Here is a 19,947-nt window from a genome sequence, read left to right on the forward strand (position 1 = left end):
TCATTTTTATCTGTTTAGATTGCAAATTCTTTGAGGCACAGCCTGTCTCTTACTGTGTGTTTTTACAGGGCCATGCACAACGTTCCCTGATTTTGAGGTATCTAGGAGCTACTGTAATACAAACAAGTAATTGTAGTTACACTGTTTTGCATAAACTGAGGTTAAGGCCCAAAAAGTCTGTTTCACCTTAATTATGATGTATTTTAGAATTCTCTAGCTGTCCTCCAAACTTGTGACTTGAGACTTCCCACTGAACTATGCTCACTAGATTCACCGGAAGCTGAACTTTTTTAAAAAAATGCTTGGAGTTGAGTATTTTCAGGTCAGGAAGTTTCATAAAAGGAAACTTTAAGTGACCTAATTAGAATCTTTTTCTACTCTGTAAAGCTGCCCACAGCACTGAAAGCTTTGTCAGTCAAAAGGCCTCCTTATCATCTGAGACAGGACTAAATCAAAGATTAAATTCCACACGGATTTTAGACAGATTCCAAGAAGAGCAGTGGACTGAACGGGATTACTTTTTGAACCACAATATTGTTGGGTCAGATATAATGGTTTCAGTAAGCCATTGGGAGCTGATTAAAATTCTTTGTATGTTCCAGGCAATGGACTACTTTTACATCAACAGCTTCTGCGTTCAGTTTAGGTTTGCTTGAACCACACTCTGTATTCTATATTTTTCATATTATCTTCGTGTTTGCGGTCATCTCTGACTGATATTCACAGGCTGTCTGACTATGCTCCTCTTTAAGAGATCAAAATTCTCATTTAGCTCAGAGGACCTTCTAATGGTAACAGGTGAAAACCCTTAGAGCCACATTCAGATTGCTGCTGTGCTCCTGTGATTCCTATCGGTAGAATTTTGTCCTTTTCTTGATCAAATCCTTAGTCTGGATTTGAGAGATAATTCGCCAGACATCACATTTCATGGTTGTCAGGTAGTACCTAGGAGAACCACCGGTGTAAATTTGAGCAGCCCTGAGGCTGTTCTAACTTCGGCTGGACTGAAAAGAAGGAAAGCACAAAGATGGCTTAATTCAACTTTTGCCCCACATCTCATTCCAGTGCTGAGTGGCACTTCTCTAGAATGGAGAATCCAGCCCTCTTTACCTATATCGCTGTCAACAACTGAGAGCTCCTTTTGCTCTGGGCCTGAGGGTAGAGAGAGGTTACAAAAGTACACAAGAAAGTAAATCCTGCTGAAGAAGTTCTTCAGCTAGAATTCTGCAAAAACATTCCACAATCAACAAATTGTATGTGGGGGTGGCAGGGTGTGTGAGGGAAGTGATGTGGGGGAGCAGAATCTCAAAATCTGTCTGACTCATCGAATGCAGAAAACAGGACTAGCCAAAAAAAAAAAAAAAAAGGCTGATTTCTCTGCTGCTGTCTGATGCTTACAATTAGAAAACATTCAGAAAATTTTGCAGCGTGGTTACATTTTTTCTGGAATGGCCTCTCTTGCATAATGCGAGATTATCCGATTTCTGCCCCAAATGAAAATAAGCACTCTCTCTCAGCATCTAATGACCAACACATGGATCAGTAACTGGTTAAAAGACAGGAAATACAGGGTAGGAATAAATGCTCATACGTGAATGGAGAAAGGTAAATAGCGATGTTCCCCATGGATCTGTACTGGGATCAGTGCTGTTCAACATATTCATAAATGATCTAGAAAAAGAGGTAAACTGTAAGGTAGCAAAATTTGCAGATGCTACAAATTATTCAAGATAATTAAGTCCAAAGCTGCTTGAAAAGAGTTACAAAGGGATCTCACAAAACTGGGTGACTGGGCAACAAAATGGCAGAGGAAATTCAATACTGATAAATGCAAAATAATGCACATTGGAAAACGTAATCTCAACTATACATACAAAACGATGGGGTCTAAATTAGCTGTTACCTGAAAGATCATGGAGTCATTATGGATAGTTCTCTGAAAACATCGACTCAATGTGCAGCGGCAGTTAAAAAAGCTTACAGAATGTTAGAAACCATTAGGAAAGCAATAGATAATAAGACAGAAAATATTATGATGCCCCTATATAAATCCTTGGTATGCCCACACCTTTATTGTGTGCTGTTCTGGTCATCCCATCTCAAAAAAAGATATATTAAAATTGGAAAAGGTAGAGAGAAGGGCAACAAAAATGATTAGAGGTATGGAACATGTGAGGAGAGATTAAAAAGACTGAGACTGTTCAATTTGGAAAATGAATGACTTAGTGGGGATAAGACAGAGGTCTATATAATCATGAATGGTGTGGGGAAAGTGAAAATGAAGTTTTATTTATCCCTTCACATAACAGAAGAATCACAGCAGAGGTCACCCAATCACATTAATAGGCAGAAGATTTAAAACAAACAGAAGGAAGTACTACTTCACACAACACACAGTCAACCTGTGGAACTCATTGCCAGGGAGATGTTGTGAAGGCCAAAAGTGTAACTGGGTTCCAAAACGAATTAGATAAGTTCATGGAGGATAGGCCCATCAATGGCTATTGGCCAAGATGATCAGAGGTGCAACCCCAATCTCTGGGTATCCTACACCTCTAATTGCCAGGAGCTGGGACTGGATGACAGGATGGATCACTTGATAATTGCCTTGTTCTGTTCATTCCCTCTGAAGCACCTGACATTGGCAACTGTCAGGAGACAGGATACTGGGCTAGTTGGACCATTGGTTTGACCTAGTATGGTCGTTCTTATGTATAAAGGATCAGGATGAATGCAAAATCAGAATCATTATTTTAAAATATAAAATGTGGGATTTTCAGGAGAACTTAGTTTTAATTTTCAAAATACAAAGACTGAGATGAGTTTTGGAAAGAGTTGGCTGGAAAATAAAAATTCTGTTTCACAAAAAGTTTGCATTCTGATGTGGAACAAAATGGAGACCTTTAGAAATTCTTTTGTGAAAAGATGAGCACCAGAGAGCATGATAGACACCACCCAAGGATAACCTGCAGGTTAGAGGTCTCAACTGGGATGTGAGAGAGCCATGTTCAGGTCCTTGCTCACCTGATTTGGAGCAGTGACTTGAACCTAAGCTATAAAATCAGTCTTTGTTTTGCCTGTTGGATCTGTTCCACTTTTTTAAATATTAATTGGGCCAGAGCCAGCAAGTGGTATTAATTGGGCCAGGCCAGTGGTTAATGAACTCACCTATGACATAATAAAACCAACGTTCACGTCCCTCTTCTAAATCCAACAAAGCCCTTGTTTCAAAACTCATCATTTGGTTCTGATAAAACTTTTGTTGGGAAAATTTCTCAGGTTCAGGATGGAGTAAGAAAAGAGACAAAACAAGAAAGACAGAGAAAACAGTTGGTCTCTCACAAACATCCAGAAATTCCATCTTGGACCTGAGAAACTCTTCTGATGAATCAGCATTTTTGGATTGGGAACTTGAAAAAAAAAGTTTAATTGAAAATCAGTTTAGTGTTGAAGCATTTACCTTGCCCACTTGGGCTTCTATTCAGAGGATTTTCAGAGCCAGGCAAGAACATTTAAATAGGAGCCAGATTGAAGTTGCAATGCAAAAAGTGTGAGTTGTTTCAGGAATAAGTCCAGTAAACACCTGTTACATCACAACCCAGTCTCCAAGCTGTTCTACATAAATGATTCAAGGTCTCAAAACTCATTAGTCACACTCAACATCTGTTCTGTCAGCAGATGCTGACAATGACTCTTCTTCTTCTGCCTGCTTGTGATAGTGGAGATCAACATGGGATTCAGCAGAGTATAGCTTCATAGGGCAGATGAAGCAAGAGTAATAGGCACTTGCTCCTGGATCAATCACTGACTCGTTTTGGGAGTGAGAGAATCAATGGGGAATAGTGATTTGTTGATTGACTCATGGAATGATCTACAAAATGGCACTTTATGTTGAGCAGTTGAGTACTCAAAAAACAAAAACAAACCCAAAAACAAACCCTAGTATTAAAATACACACCAAATCACTGTTTTCCAATTCTAAACTTGTTTGTTCTATGGACTCCAAATAGCTCATCATTATGGGAATGTGTGTGCGTGTAGACACAGACATACACACAAACACATATGCATTCACATACTGTGGTATATCGAAAAATTTCCAAGTGCTCAGAACTAAAGCTGATTGGGAATTTTTCAACTAGACTTTTTTTCCTCAGAAAAATGTCAATTCATCAAAAGGTTTCTCTGGTGTCAGAGAGCACCTCCCCAGATAGCCAGCAGCCCAGTGGACAGGGTGCTCACCTGGGATGTAAATCCCGAAATCAGACTTTTCTCGGATGGGTCTTGCAAAAAAAAAAAAATTCAAAAGGTCTCAGTTTTGTCCTGGAGCAAGAAAATTTTTGAAACTGTAACTAGAGGGCAATTTTGTGGCAAGGGGAAACCATTTCCAACCAGCTCTGCTCAGAAACCACTAGTGGACCCAGATTTGCAGGAGTCCTCGCCACCCAGCAGTTCCTACATTGACACGTTTGTGGCCAGCGTTTCAAAAGAACTCAGCCCCCAACATTGTAAATCTGGCCTTTTACTTCAATGCTTGAATGGGAGTTGAGAACTTTTGAAAATCAGACTCTAGGTTAATATGGGAGGATTTCATGAGAGAATATTGATCAGAACAAAAGTAGAGGGTACAGAATTGGCCAAGCCTCAGCACTATTAGACAACTCCACAGATTTATTTCCATGACATGTATGGCTTTCTTATAACCGTGTTGGATTTTACTGGTTTTTGCAAAGTCTTCACTTTTATCATAAGGTAAAACTTTGTTGGAATCCAATACAGATTTAATATAAGCTGACCAGATTCATTTGACTCTTGGGTCTCCTGTCAAGCTACTCAACCTAAATAAACCTTTTGGCTGAGATTTTCAAAGACAACTAACAGACTTAGATACTACCTGAAATTGGGTTTGTTGGATTATATCCCCTTGATAGCTTTGAAAATGTTACTCTAACCCTAAATAGACTTCCATGCTTACTTTTTGTGCAATTCTCTTCTGAATATAGGTATGTTACGTCTTTTTTATTATAGACATAGTAGGAAAGTCCATACCACAGTAAAATATTTAACTTAATATCCTTTACTTTTTATAAAAGTCTATTATGTTCTGAGGTTTATATTCAAATTTTTATCTCCTTTTCCCTCTCTATTTATTCTTGCAGACTGAAAACTTAAAGCATTTTTCCACTCAGATGTTTTATTTCTAGTAGGTACAATGTCATTTAAATTCTTTCAGGAACATCAGCATTTTTACTCATGCGCAACATGAAAGGTTTAATTAGAACTGAGGGGTGAAAATAATCTGGGGAAAGTTTAAATTTTCATCCAAAATTGGAAAACTGAAATATTTCAGAAGAAAAACAAAACTTTTTGATTTGGAAATACTGCTGCTTTTCCTCATGGAGTTGTAGTTTGGGTCCCTCAAGCTCTCACTCTTCTCTATAGGCCAGGCTTTCTGGTTGTACTATGTCTCTCATGATGCACTAAGGTTTTTCCCTTTGGTAAGGGGAGGCAGATTAGCATGCAAGTCCCTGCTTGTCATGCATTATGGAAGATGTAGCCCAGGAAGGGAGCCCAGAGTCATAGAAAATGGTGACTTGAGGTAACCAATCTACAGCTCTCATCACATTTCCAAACTGAAATATTTTGGGTTTAGGCCAAAATATATTTTTCAAGCATTCAGGTTTTCAACAAAAAATTAAAGTTTTCCATGAAAAACAGACACTTCCATGAACAATTGCATTTTGTCAAAAACCCAATTTTCCATTGAAAAAGCATTTCAGCAGAAATTTTTGACTAGCCCTATCTGTCTCTGACATTATGCAACTTTGTTCCTTTACAAATATTTTCAATAAATTGCCACTCACTAAAATCAGACTTACTGATAATTTTCTACTTCCATTTTAGAATTGGCTAGGCACGAATAAAACCTATATAGCATGTAGGAAATTCTGTAACGTTTCTATTGATAGTTCTTTTTTCTAATCATACTGTCACGTGAAAAAGATTTACCCTGATACCTGCAGAATATGAAATGAAGCTTATGTTTTCCCCTAATTCAGCAGACACTCTGAATGTCATGTGGATATTAATAGATTTTTAATTTCACCCTACCTCACCCACCACAGAAAAGAGCAGTAGAGAGGTCCTCTAAGCTGCCTAGAATGGTTGTGTGGGACACAGCCAATCAGAACAGAGGCTTCAGCAAGTAACCAGTCATGACCCAGCAGGCTCCTATAAAAGGAGCTCCAGGGCCAGTGTGAGTTCAGTCTGCTTGCAGGAACTGAGGGAGTAGTCCTGGCTGGCTGCTGAAACTGAAAGGCTGGACAAAGCAAGCTACTAGCAGGGCTGGCTGCAGGAGCTGCAAGCGATTAGGAAGGTTAATGGGAGTGACTCAGCAGGGAGCTGTGGTCAGTGAACTGAGTCCAAGAGGGGTGGCTCAGTAGGAAACCTGGCATCACTGAAGACTCAAGTAGAGGCAAGGAGTCCCAGGGAAGAAGCCTTCTGGGTGTTGCTCAATTCCAGAGTAGGAGCTTTACAACTTAGCAGGACCAAGTAAGGATACCTTGATGGGCCCAGTTGGACTGTTAAAGGACTGATCCTGAGGAGAGCTGCAGGACATTTTGGACTTATACCCCAGAAGGCGTTTGTTTGTTTGCACCCAGACTGTGCTAGACTCAGCCAGAGGGCTGAGTCACTGAAGACTCCGTGAGCAGAGAAGATTAAAGGGAAAACTGCAGCCACACCTGACCAGGATGGGGTGCTTGCGACAGGTAGGTGCTCCCCTCTTACAGGACCATTATGACTTTCTGATATGACTACTTACATAACATAGGACATTGGAAATTAGCTTAATTTCCACCACAAAATATTGAATTTGTTGTATGAACTATAATGTAGGAGGGAGAGATTTTTGATAGACCAAACCCAGTAACATTCTTAGACTACTACCTGTAGCTAGAATATTAGTTGTTTATACTCATTGCTGAAAGCAGCTAGAAAGGCCATTTCTGAGACCTTAGCACAACTAACAGACCAGGAAGGGAGGGGAAAGTGAGTGGCCCTGAGGAGTAAATATGACCCGGTGCCCTTCTGACTTGAGCTTTTTGCTGAAGCATGCAATTGTGCAAGATAGAAAGTCTGGCAATAGTTAACTATTGCTATGTGAAATACAACTGATTAACTGATGGAAAAATTCCTGCCTGACAAGCTGGAAAACTGCATGCTTAACTTCCGCTCAGCAGTTTGTTTGTTTGTTTTTTAAATGAACTGTAATATTAACAAATTGCTATAAAAAGAGGAAAAGATCTGCGCTCAGTAGACACTTGCAACACCTCGGACATTTCTTGGACACCTCTCAAATTCCCCTGCAGACAGAAGCCGGCCACTGGCTACAGATATCTACAGATATCCACTTGAGACCTCCTCAAGACTTTGGGTAAATATTAATCTAGAGTGCTCAACTAACCTGTTGCCAACATGTGTAAGTGCTGGAGACTAAATAAAGTAGAAGCTTTAAGCAAAAGCTTTTGTTTGTCTGCTCGCATCAATTATGTATCAGCCGGACACGTTGTCCCCATTCATTTATTTCCTGCCACCACCTCGCAAAGAGAAGAAAAGTTACCAAGAGCTTTAGGTTCATCAAAACCCTGGGTAACAAAAGCATATCTTCTAGAAAGACGTCCAATCTTGATTTAAAATCTTCAAATCATGGAGATTCCATCACAGCCAGCAGGGTGCCCCAGTAGTTAATGACAGTCACTTTTTAAAAAGTGTGCCTTATTTCTAATTTTGAATTTATCTAGCTACAGTTTCCAGACATTGGATCTATGTTTTTCTCTGCTAAACTAAAGATCCTTTTCATATAAGATACCTTCTTCCCAAATAGGTATATTAGGACACCCCTGGTGGCCCAGCCCAGCTCATTTATTTCCTATAAGATGATCAATATACATATTCCATATTGCAAACTAGAGCTGGCTGAAAACACAAAAACACTTTTTTTTGGGTTGAAAATTTTCCGGGTAAGTCTTCAAAATTCAAATAACAAATGAGAGTTCAATTAAAATCAAAATTCAAAACTTCAACCAACACTTTTTTGGAAATTTTGCAAAAATCTTAGATTTTGTTCTGCAATCTATCTTCCCAGCTTTCTACAAAACAGAATATTTTTCTCTGCATCATCTTTGTATCTCTCTGGTCTCAATGGTGTTTGCATTTCCTCCCAATTTCGTATCCTCTGCAGATGTCACAAGTGTGCTGCTTATTCCTCTTTTTAGATTATTATATAAACACCCATGTAACAGCAATTCTTTAAGTACCCCCACTATATACCTTCTTCCTTGCTCCACCCTGCCCTTCTGCTGCTCTTCTGGCTGGCCCAAGTCTGAAATCTTCCTCATTTTAATTGGTGTTTCATCTCTTGGGTCCTATTGAACCCAAGAGAGTAAGTACTACTCAGTGTACAGACTGCAGAATCAAGCCCTCAATATATTATTGTTTGTTTATTTAGTCTTTTCCAATTTAATTTGAATTAATTTTGATTAGGAGATCAAAACTATTTCAAATGCTTTATAAAAGTCCAAATATATTGGCCCTCATTCTGATGTCATGTACATCAGATCAGTGAAGCTACTTCTGATTTAGACTAGTATAAACAAAATCAAAATCAGTCTCATGTCAACTGCATTCCCTTCAACAATTGCATAAAATATAGCAAATATTAAAATATAAAAGGCAGTGTGGATTTAATTTAAATTAAAATGCAGTTCATGAACGAGGGGTGATTATTTTGGGGTGTCACTATATAAACTCATGTCAATGACTCATATGCATACCCTTGTGTAAATTACTCATGCTCCTGTCATGTAACTGGGGGCGGATTGTGAGTGAGACAGGCTGTTGCCAGCCAAAATAGGGGTGCTTATTAGTGTTACTTTAAAGGTAGGTGGGTGTGTGCACATGCTGTCTCAGTGGCATTTGAATACAGGCACTGAATTTGGAACTATGTATTTAAAGAATCTTTGGCTTGTGTTTATTTCAGTTGGATCCTTTCCAACAATTTTACCACCCTTTTACAAGCATCCATTAAACGTATCTTGGACAGCTCTGAGCAGGATATTGTAAAATATATTTCATTATTCAAGACTAGCCCTAAACTATTCTTTCATAACCATGCTTTGAAGTACTTATCCCACATACAAATGCCAGTTAATTATTAGAATCTGATTCTGAGGATGTCAGAGGAAACACTATTCTTTTATGAGCAAATAATTGTAAAGTATTTTCAAGGCAACTCCTTGCTGTGGAAGGGTTTTCAAATTCAGAAGACATTACAGTGCATAATATTTACTAAAAGTCAGCTATGTTTATATAAATAGCAGTAGTAGGATTTTCAAAGTGAACATTGACTGGGTTACTGTGGTAATACTGATATATCAGCTAAGCATCTAAGTTTGATGAAAATGCTTGGGGGATGGGATTTTTATAAGCACTGTGTGTTGGCCTACCACTGCTCTCATTAGTATGACTCTGCGCCCATTGAAACCAATGTTAAGTGCTTCTGAAAATGTCACTGATAAATTCTACCCAGAGCTCCTATTTTAGGAGGAACACATCACATCTTTTTGCTTCAGTAAGGCAATAAAACTGAACTGTTGAGTGAAGGTAAGTAAAGTTATACACAGTGCTTCTTGGTTCACACCGTATATTAAGTATCTATTTATAAAGGGTTAATAGATGCAACAGACATCTATGTGTATGTTACAGATGTGCCATAGATAGTTATAAGTATTTCCATAGAAAGTGTACAGATGGTTATAAAAACCTGTCTGACTCCATCTCAATCTAAAAATAAATTATCCGTTTATTGACACATATTAACCTATTATAAGCCATTTATAAATGGAACATAAGATAAATTATGACCCAAACTTGCATATTTAGATGCTTAAGTTTAAACAAATAAGTTATGTCCACACCAACATTTCAACTTTCATAACTTGGTTCAACTATGGATATTTCCTCCAAGTTTAACTCTAATGTGTTCATAAAACTACTTTAATCTGAAAAGATCCTATTTGAGGATGGACACTACATCTGGTTTTGGTGGTGGTGGGTTTTGTTTTTGATTTGCTTTATTAAAGCACTAAACCTGAACTAGACTGTTTAGCTGAATGATTTTTTTTTTCTTTTGGTACGCAGTACAAATATACTAATTTATTTTTGGTTTCAGATAAAGACACACTAGTTAGCAAACAAGCAAACCTGAAAAGCTTGGTCTGGCAAGCAGAATATAGTGAGTAAGGCTTAGTGACACCCTTGGATATCAGAATTAGGGCTTGTATTTGTTATCTGTAGTCACAGAGGGCAAAATGAACATGCATCCTTTGGGTGGAATGGGTGACGTGAACATCCTAAGACAGTGATGTACATAAATATTAGGGGAAGATGTATAGTACAGACAAGTGTGACTTTAAAATGACAGCTTGGCAACTAGAACTGGTCAGAAAATATTTTTTGTAAATCGTTCTTCCCATTTTGTATTCAGTGACATTGACGAATAAGGGTAGCTTTCTGAAACTGTACACAAAACATACTACCAGAACCACAGAGTAAAAATACAGGGGCACTCTACCTTCTAATATTAGTGGAAACTTACGCAGTTGCTTCTTCCCTCCTTTTACACTTATGCAAACAGCACACGAGCCAAATCCTACCTTGATTTATACCCCATTGCACAGGGTGTAAGGGCACAATTTGATACCCAGGAAAAGCAGACCACAGCTGATCTTGCATTTTAAGCTCTCCCCTGAAAGGCCTCTTGCACAATACATTTGTTTTCTCTGTCATGGATGGAAGAATTTGAGTCAACCTTGACAAGATTCACACCTGTGGTTCCAGGTACTTAATATATATCACACTATAAGCTTTTTCTACACTAGAAAGTAGTGTCAACAGTAGTTATATCTGTGATAAAAAAGCACTATAAACAACAGCGCTCGTGCCCATCCACACAGCACCCTTGTAACCAAAACACATCCACACTTCGTGCTGTAATATAGACAGTGAAAGCAGTGCATCATGGACAGCTATCCCACCGTGCAACTCAGCAACTTCCGTCATTAGGAATTCTGGAGTTGGGGAGAGGAGTGCGGAGCAGCATGGCTCAATGTTCCATGGTGCATTGTGTTTCTGTGCCATCATTCATTGCATTGATGATAGCAACTCACACAATTTTTTCAATGGCTCCCCACTGTTTACTGTGTGCCCGCCCTCTCTACCTGAAAAGATGGATTCCACACTGCTCTCCACTGTTGCTTTCAGCATTCTGAACACATCACGGCTGCTTGTGCAGTGTATCATGAGCTCCAAATTGGAACAGGAATCCAAGGAGTCTGACCTGCTAAGTGACATGCAGGCCAACAGCACCACATTACTGTTGTCATTCATGAAGCATCTGCACACAGGGAACTGCCACTTCCGGGCGCATGAGAACCACTGAGTGGGGGGATCACATTGTTCTGCAGGTCTGGGATGATAAGCAGTGGCCACAGAACTTTCGGATGTGCAACATCACCTTTATAGAACTCTGCAGAGCTGGCCCCTGCCCTGCAGCACAAGGATAGCGGAATGAGAGCTGCCCTCTTTGAGGTGAAGCGCATGGTGATCGCCGTGTGGAAACTGGCAACTCCAGACTGCTACCGGTTGGTCGCTAATCAGTTTGGAGTTGGCAAGTCCACTGTTGGAGCTATGTTATCGCAAGTGTGCAGGGCTATGCTGTTGTGAAGGACTGTGACTCTGGGCAATGTGCATGAAATAGGAAATCCCATCGCTGTGAATCCATCCACTAAGTGTGATGGGGCCCTAGATGGTACGCATATCCTAATTTTGGCTCCAGACTATCTCGCAACAGAGTACGTCAATAGGAAGGGTACTTCTCTATGGGGGGTGCAATGGGGGAACATACATATAAGGGAGGCATTGGGGGACCCATTTTGACAGGGAGAACCCATCAGATATTTTTCTGAAACAGCACTGTGATGTTCTACAACTGCTATACATCTTAAGATGTGTATCTGTGGAATGTGCAAATATCATGCGAGCCGGTCCATGACTTTGGTAGGAAGGTGATGGAGAAGTGGAGTGCAGGGAAAAGAGAGCAAACGAACTTGCATGAACTGTGTCTGTAATGACCCTCTTGTCTTTAGAAGCTCTGTCTGCTTCTCCATGGCCTTGATCATGCACTTGTGCCCAGACAATTTTTGCTGCATTTTCCTTCCATTCCTGTTTGTCCATTTTCACAGATTCTGATATTGATGGTCTCTATGCCCTTTCTCTTTTGGATGCCTGAGAGGGCAGCAGGTATTCCTGGCCCAGTCCCTTGCTTCTCTAGGGTTGCTTCCTTATCAGCCGGAGGCGGTCTGCTGGCATAGGGGCCTTGGCAGTGAAGGTCACATCTGTGTACCAACAACAATTAACAGAACCATTATTGTGAGTGTCCTACCAGTACACATGAATCACTGTGAAACACCTCGTTCTCATTGTCCCCCAGCCTGGGAATAGGAAGTTTGGAAAGGGGGGGCAGACAATCCAAGTAAATGGAGGTTCTGGGTGAGTGCTTGCTTGGGACATACATGCAGGTGCACTTGGAAAACAAATTTTCAAATTGTGCCACCATTCTCCACAAACAGGGGCCATAGGAGCTGATATCTCACTCTTTAGAGTCACCAAAGATGCTAGGATGCATCTCCTCCATGTGAGCAACTTCAAACTGGGACCCTCTGCTGTACGGTTGTGCACTGCTTTGATCCCCACTCAAGTGATTGCCAATTGGTGTGGGAAGTGTCCTGCAATGGGGGAAGAAACACAGCTGCTCTGCCGAGGAATCTGAGGCAGAGAAGCGGGGAGTACCTCCAAGAAAGTTTCTTAGAGTTCACACCGGAGGATACCCATGAAATCTCAACTTGCATTAACATGCTTCTCAGCCATACTGCGTAGATGTGCAAGGGAACGGGTAAGCACATGCAAACACAGCTCCTCCTGTAAAAACCAATGAGAGTCCTGTAGCACCTTAAAGACTAACAAATTTCTATGGGCATAAGCTTTCGTGGGCTGCAACCCACTTCGTCAGATGTACTCCTGTGCATTTCTATCCCTTCAACTACCTGTATGTTTTAGCCACCCTAAGGACCCCATGCCTCCTATACACAAGCAGCATCAGCTTCCAAACACTTACCAGAGCTCCCCTCTCATTCACCCTGAGCACCTGAGCTGATGGGCTGGTTGTAGCCTTCTGGGGTGGAAAACAGCTCCTGCCTCCCAACCTCGCCAGCTGAACTGTTCCCTGGCTCTGGCTCATCCTCCAGCGTCACTTCTTTGTCAATAACTGCTTTGTCAGGGTTGAGTCGAGGATCCGGTGGCCCTGGAGGTGTCTACGGGCATCTTGGGGGTGGATGTGAGGTCCCCGCTGAGGATAGTTTCCAGGTCTTTGTAGAAGAGGCAGCACATTGGCTCCACACCAGAGCAACCCATTGCCTCCCTGGCCTTTTGTTAGCTCTGCCGCAGCTCCTTGATTTTAGCTTGGTACTGCAGCATCTCCTGCTCATAGCCCTTTTCTGCTATGGCTTGAGAAATCTGGCCATAGGTATCAAAGTTCCTTCGGCTAGAGCGGAGCTGGAACTCCCTGGCTGACTCTCCCCCAAATGCTGATCAAGTCCAACAGTTCTGGTGTGCTCCACGTGGGAAAGTGTTTGCTGCGTGGACAGTGGCATACGGAAGGTCCCCGGGCGCCGGAGATCAAGCCTACATTTGCACACCCACCGGGCCTCATGCCTTCCCTCCCCCCGCACAGAACAGGAGTGATCCTGGTGCCACCCCCCAGCTGCCCCAGGGTGGGGGGAGTCTACCTGAGGTGGGGAGGAAAGCGCGTCAGGCATGGGGGAGCACAAATGCAGGCTTGGGTCCGCAGCACCCTCCTCTGCACTTAGCCGATGAGCAGTGCCACCTCTCCTGCTGCAGCCCGGTGCTGGATTGGACGGGGAGGACTGGGGAGGGGACCTGGAATCGCCCGTCATGATGCCTGGAGGGGAGAGAGGTGCACGCCCCCCCCCCCCCGCACTTACCTGCTGCTCCAGCCCCGCAGCCCAGCACCAGCTCAGATGGGGGGGCAGCCTCAAACCCCAGCCTGGGGGGTGGGGGGGCGCAGCAGGTCAGCCCTTCACAACAGGCAGAGGCACAGGAGACTAAGGGGCAGCTGCTCCCACTCCTGCTCCTGAGCCCCCCACTGCGTGTTCTGATGGACCAGCCCCTGACCTTGGGGGGGGGGGGGGGGTGAGGCTGCCCCAGCTGAGCCAGCAGCAGGCTACGGGGCTGCAGGGGCAAGTAAGTGCACTTCAGGCCAGCCCTTCACAATGGGCGGAGGGCACAAGAGGCTCTGCACCCCTTAGAGCCTCCTGCGTCCCCCGCCTCCTGCATGTTGTGAAGGGCTGGCCCAGCAGGCCCCCCCCCCTCCCCGCAGGCTGATGCCCGGGGGCCTCTTCCCCCCTCTGCTCTTCACTATGTGTGGAGCCACCCTGCTCAGCTGGGAAGATGAGATCCAAGCAGGAAGTCGAATAAAAATTTCAAAACTTCCCCCAACTGTAAAGGGGGAGGGGTGGGTGGCTGCAGAGCAGCGGAGTGCAAACAGATGTTCACAGTTGGCAGTAGTGGTATTGTGGGACATTTCCAGAGGCTGTTTACCATGACACAAACATACAGCAGTGTCTACACGGGTGCTTTTGTGACAGAAGTTTGGCAAAAAAGGCTCTGTCTTGTCTAGGTGGTTTTATTTTGTCGACAAAACAGGGCAGTTTTGTCAACGAGAGGGTCATTGTAGTGTACACACCAGGACTGTTTTGTCAACAAAAGTTGACTTTTGTCGACAAAGCTCTCTAGTGAACAGCAGGCCCTCGACTATTGAACAATCCTCACTTAATAAAGTAACTTTCTAGAGAACCATCATTCTAGCTTAACATGGCTGATTGGTTTAGAGGAGCCCAGGGGTTTGTAGAAAACATGACAACCTGATAATTTCCTTGTAATGGGTTTGTCTGTCCCTTTAAGGGCCTGAGGCCAGCCAGCTCTGTTCATTAATCAGGTGCAAATGAGGAGAGGACAGGTGTTCTCTAGAGAGAGCAAGCCTGTCAGTAAGGAGGGAGCAGGAGGAGGAAGAGTAGGGAGTCCCTTGGCAGGGGAGGTGGTACTCGGATCACAGGCGAATCCTGCAGTAGACTCTGAGGGACAGGATTGAAGAAGGGGGGGGGGGAAACAAAAACAAAAACAAACCTGTGAGCTGCAGCCGAGAGTGGGTTGAGGAACTAGCTTTGCGTTTTTGCCTATGTTTGGAAAAATAAAACGGTGCCTGGAAAGAGACCCTGGGTCTTTTTGTGTGCTGGGCTCAAGCCAGCTCTTTATGTGCCTACCAAAATGTGATCTGACAATCTCTGCTGTAATGTGTGATTTCTGTAGGAGGCTGCTCAGCACCTCACAGGAACAGCCCCACTGTGGGGAAATATCCATGCTGCAGTAATGACAATCAGCGAGAGAAGATCGTACTTAAACTGCCTGCAGCAATTCCCAGGGGCATGAATGAAAAACAATTTGCCTCCCAGGATGGGGCATTTTGTGTCCGAGAGATACTGCAGCTGAGTTCTTCCATGCCTAAGAATGGATCTACCTCCAAACCTCCTGCCATGAGCTGCCTTTATACCATCACAGTGCTAATGTGATTTCACAGTAGTACCTGTGAGCAATTCATAAACTCTGTTACTACTGTTTTATAGTGCCATACGGACGGCGGCACCGTGACACGTCTGGGGCAGCTGACTTGGGTTCACAGGGCACAGGTTGCAGGGCTAAAAATAAAAAAGTGTACATGCTCAGGCTGGAGCCCGGGCTCTGAAGCCCTTCCCCCGCGTGGGGGGTCTCAGAGCATCCACACTGCAGTTTGATAGACCCACAGCCTGAGCCCCACGGGCTCGAATCAGCAGACCTGGGCCAGCTACAGCTGTTCCGTGGGTCTTTTATCACAGTGTCGAGTGAGACATACCCTCAGTGGTAAAACTCCATTGACTTCAATGGGGTAGGATTGGGCCTTAACATTACATAATAAGATCTAGTGCCACACAGAGGGTGGGGAGCAAGGGAAGAACAGTGACGACAATAATTTATGATGCCGATCATTTACACTCTCACGCTGCACATTGACTAGACAAAGAGGCTTTTCATCAATATTCACTTTCCGATTTGATTAAACACATTTGTATAAGCCTTAGGATTTAGACCCATTCTTGAATCAAAATTGATTTAGCTTTCTTACTCCTAAAAGTAAAAAAAAGTTACGGGAGTGAACTGTGATGTGGTCTTCATTTAGATTGGGCTAGATGCTGCTTTTTGATCCTAAATATCCCTCAAGATATTTATTGAATGGCTCTGGTTATCTCCATATCGAACCAGATCCAGTGGAGCCATGCCTATTTACAGCAGTTCTGGAACTGGTGCCTAAGCCATAAGTTGTCAGAAGTATATTTACGTACACTTGGCTGTATTGCAAAATAATGTAACTTAAAATATCATCTTTGAAAATAAGCTTAATTAGCAGGTGCAGCAGGAAGAAAGATTTACCATTCACTAAGTTGCTTTTGTATTGAATCAAGGCCCAGTATGGGTGAGGGGGCAGAACAGAGCAATGTGTTCCTAGATTTTTTTAAAATTGCATAAGGTACTTAGGAGTACAACTCAATTATTTTTGAAAACCTTCCCCTCATCATTTGGCTGAGGTGTCAAATCAAGGTACCAACCAACAAAGATGCCATGGAACTTTTATTTTAGGTTTATTGGACTTTATGTAAGGCAAATGATAGGTCTGAATTTGTTGTGTCACGCTCTTTACACAACAAGCTTTATATGAAGGAACCATAGAGGCATGCTAGGGTCCAAACAACAGTGGGTAATGAAGATACACATCATGCACGGCCCGTAAGCTGCATTTACACACTGCTGCTCTGATTAGGTTCTGCTGTCTTCAGCCCCATAGAAAATGACAAGTCGCCACTACCCCATTTCTATACATTAGCTGTCATAATGGGGAGCTGGTAACGTCTTTCTTTATGTCGTCTATCACTTTCAAGTATAATGTTTTCCTGCAACTTTTTCTTTGGGAAGCACTCACCCCTCCATTGTTTATGGAGGCCTTTGATATTTGGCAGGGAGTGCAACTTCAGGCTATAGAAGTACCCTGTCTTTGTGCCATGTAATTCTTTTCAACTCGTCCTGAAATGTTCAATGTGAACGTCACCACTTCCTTTTTATTTGCAGCACATATCCATGCCTTCTTTGGGGGCGCTACGGGGAGTAAGAACCAGGATGGGCTCTCCTCTTTCCCATAAGCCTCATAGCCCCAGCAGCCCACTGATTTCCCTTACCCTATTTTCCCCCTGCTCCTCTCCTGGATACCACGTAGGCCTGGAGTTCTGCCAGTTTTCAGGTGGGGTTGAAGAGTGCCAAGCTGGGCAGGATTGAGCCTTCTACCCCCTCCCCCCCCCCACTCCATCACCCTCTGCCCCATCTTGATCCTTCATTCCAAGAGCCTGCTACCAGCTAACAGAGTTTGTCCTGTAGCTTAGGTAGTAGCAATCTGTGCTGCCCTGATTGATTCATGATGGGGAGTTGTTACAATAGTATATAATATACCCCTGGGGGAATTGTGCCACTGCACAAGTGCAGAATTAATGTCCCCTGCAGAATAATTGATTCTGACAGGAGGCAAAGGGAAGCAGAAATTACACCTTTCACCCACCAGCTGGCACCAGAGGAGAGGGCAGCAGGCTCAGGGGCTGGAGCAACCAGCCCCAGACAGTGAGGAGGCAGAGGCTGCCTTCCTCCCAGCACACTGCCTGCAAAGCCAGGGGAGGAGGCATGGGATATGGGGAGGGGAGAGACACAGCAGGGCCTATAGGGCTGCTAGAGAATCACAGACTGGGGCTCAGAAGGGCTAGTGGGGGAGGACAGACTGATGGGGGCACAGGAGCTAGTGCTAAGGGGTATATAGGAGTAAGAAAGAGACTAAGGGGAAATTGAATTAATTATTTGAGGAGCAGAAGGGAAACTGAGGAGGGTGCAGAGGATAATGATGTGAGTATGAGAGAGGGAGGGATAAGGTGACTGGGGATTTTGCCCTTAAAAGCTCACACCTACTTTGGGGGCAGGTGGTTTCCCCTTATAGATTTAAAACCAAAAAGGCAAATAACCCCACACAAATGTATTATCTTAGAAAATCTCAAGATATGTGGCAGTCAGACTCATGACTTATCTAAACTACTTACCTTATGAAACAGAAGTTAAAAGGGACAATGTTAAGATATTTATTTTTGGTTGTGAACCATATAATGCTAGGATCTCAATAGTTTCTCTTTTCAGGCAGTCCTGCTCTTAGCAGCTGGGCAGCCAATTAATTTTTAGAGCGTGTTGAGTGATCAAGCTAGCAAACTATCCCACTGCATAGGAAAAATACGAAGTACGGCAAGAGACCACCCTACTTAACCAGGAGATCTTCAGTGATCTGAAACTCTAGACAGTCTTACAAAAAGTGGAAACTAGCTCCAATTACAAAGGATGAATATAAACTAACACCACAAGTATGTAGGAGCAAAACTGGAAGGGCCAACCCACAAACCAAGATTAAAGTAGCTAGAAACAAAGTTACAAGAAAACATTCTACAAATACATTAGAAGCAAGAGGAAGACCAAGGACAGGTTAGGCCTGTTATTCAATCTGGGGGATGGGGAGAGGGGAACTATAACAGAAAATATGGAAATGGCAGAAGGGCTAATATCTTTGTTTTAGTTTCCACCAAAAAGGTTAGTGGCGATGACACATCTAACCGTGAATGCCAGTGAAAATGAGATAGCATCAGAGGCAAAAATAGGGAAAGAGCAAGTTAAAAATTAGTTAGATGTCTTTCAAGTCACTAGGGCCTGATGAGCTACATCCTAGAATACTCAAGGAGCTGACTGAGGAAAATGGGAGAGATTACAGAGGACTGGAAAAGGGCAAATGTAGTGACAATCTATAAAAAGGGAAATAAGGACAACTCAGAGAATTACAGACCAGTCAGCTTCAGTAACCAGAAAGATAATGGAGCAAATACTTTGTTACTTATCCCCTTATCTTCTATTTATTATCTTCTAGCTGTTTGCAATCAGCATGGATTTGTCAAGAACAAATCATGTCCAACCAACCTAATAGCCTTCTCTGACAGAGTAAGATATCTTGCGGATGGGGAGAAGTGGTATATCTGGACTTTAGGAAGCCTGTTTCACACAACCTTCTCATAAACAAAGTAGAGAAATGCAACCTAGATGGAGCTACTAAAAGGTGGGTGCATAAATGGTTGGAAAACCGTTACGAGGCTGTAGTTCCGTGGTTCACAATCAAGCTGGAAGGGCATATTGAGTGTGGTCCCAGAGGCATCAGTTCTGGGTCCGGTTCTGTTTAATATCTTCAGTGATTTTTGATAATGGCAGAGACTACATAATAAAGTTTGCAGACAATACCAAGCTGGGCTGCAGCAAGGGCAGTTTAGGTTGTACATTAGAAAAAACTTCTTAACTGTCAGGGTAGTTAAGTACTGGAATAGATTGCCTCAGGAGGTTGTGGAATCTCCATCATTGGAGATTTTTAAGAGCAGGTTAGACAAACACCTCTCAGGGATGGTCTAGATAGTGTTTGGTCGTGCCAGAAGTGCAAGGGCCTGGACTAGAAAACCTCTCAAGGTCCCTTCCAGTCCTACAGTTCTAGGATTCCACATTGAGATGGATGGTGTTACAGTAGAATCTATCTTCCTGGCTTCAACCTCAGACAGTAATGGGAGATGGTGACCATTTTGAATAAGGGAAAATTCATGAGTTGGC

The 19,947-nt window shown here is 42.9% G+C and overlaps 1 long non-coding RNA gene across 1 annotated transcript in view; it reads left to right on the top strand.

The window, feature by feature from the left end:
- Positions 1–6,286: 6,286 nt before the first annotated feature.
- LOC137160344 (uncharacterized) overlaps positions 6,287–19,947 on the top strand; it is a 32,928-nt gene continuing 19,267 nt past the window's right edge. The window contains exon 1 of the long non-coding RNA XR_010921857.1: positions 6,287–6,770. This is a non-coding gene — a long non-coding RNA (uncharacterized lncRNA). The remainder of the gene's footprint in view (positions 6,771–19,947) is intronic.

The sequence above is a fragment of the Emydura macquarii genome, unplaced genomic scaffold, assembly GCF_026122565.2.
Source record: "Emydura macquarii macquarii isolate MOO-44397 ecotype Brisbane River unplaced genomic scaffold, CSIRO-AGI_Emac_v2 contig_2199, whole genome shotgun sequence".
Classification (NCBI taxonomy): domain Eukaryota; kingdom Metazoa; phylum Chordata; order Testudines; family Chelidae; genus Emydura; species Emydura macquarii.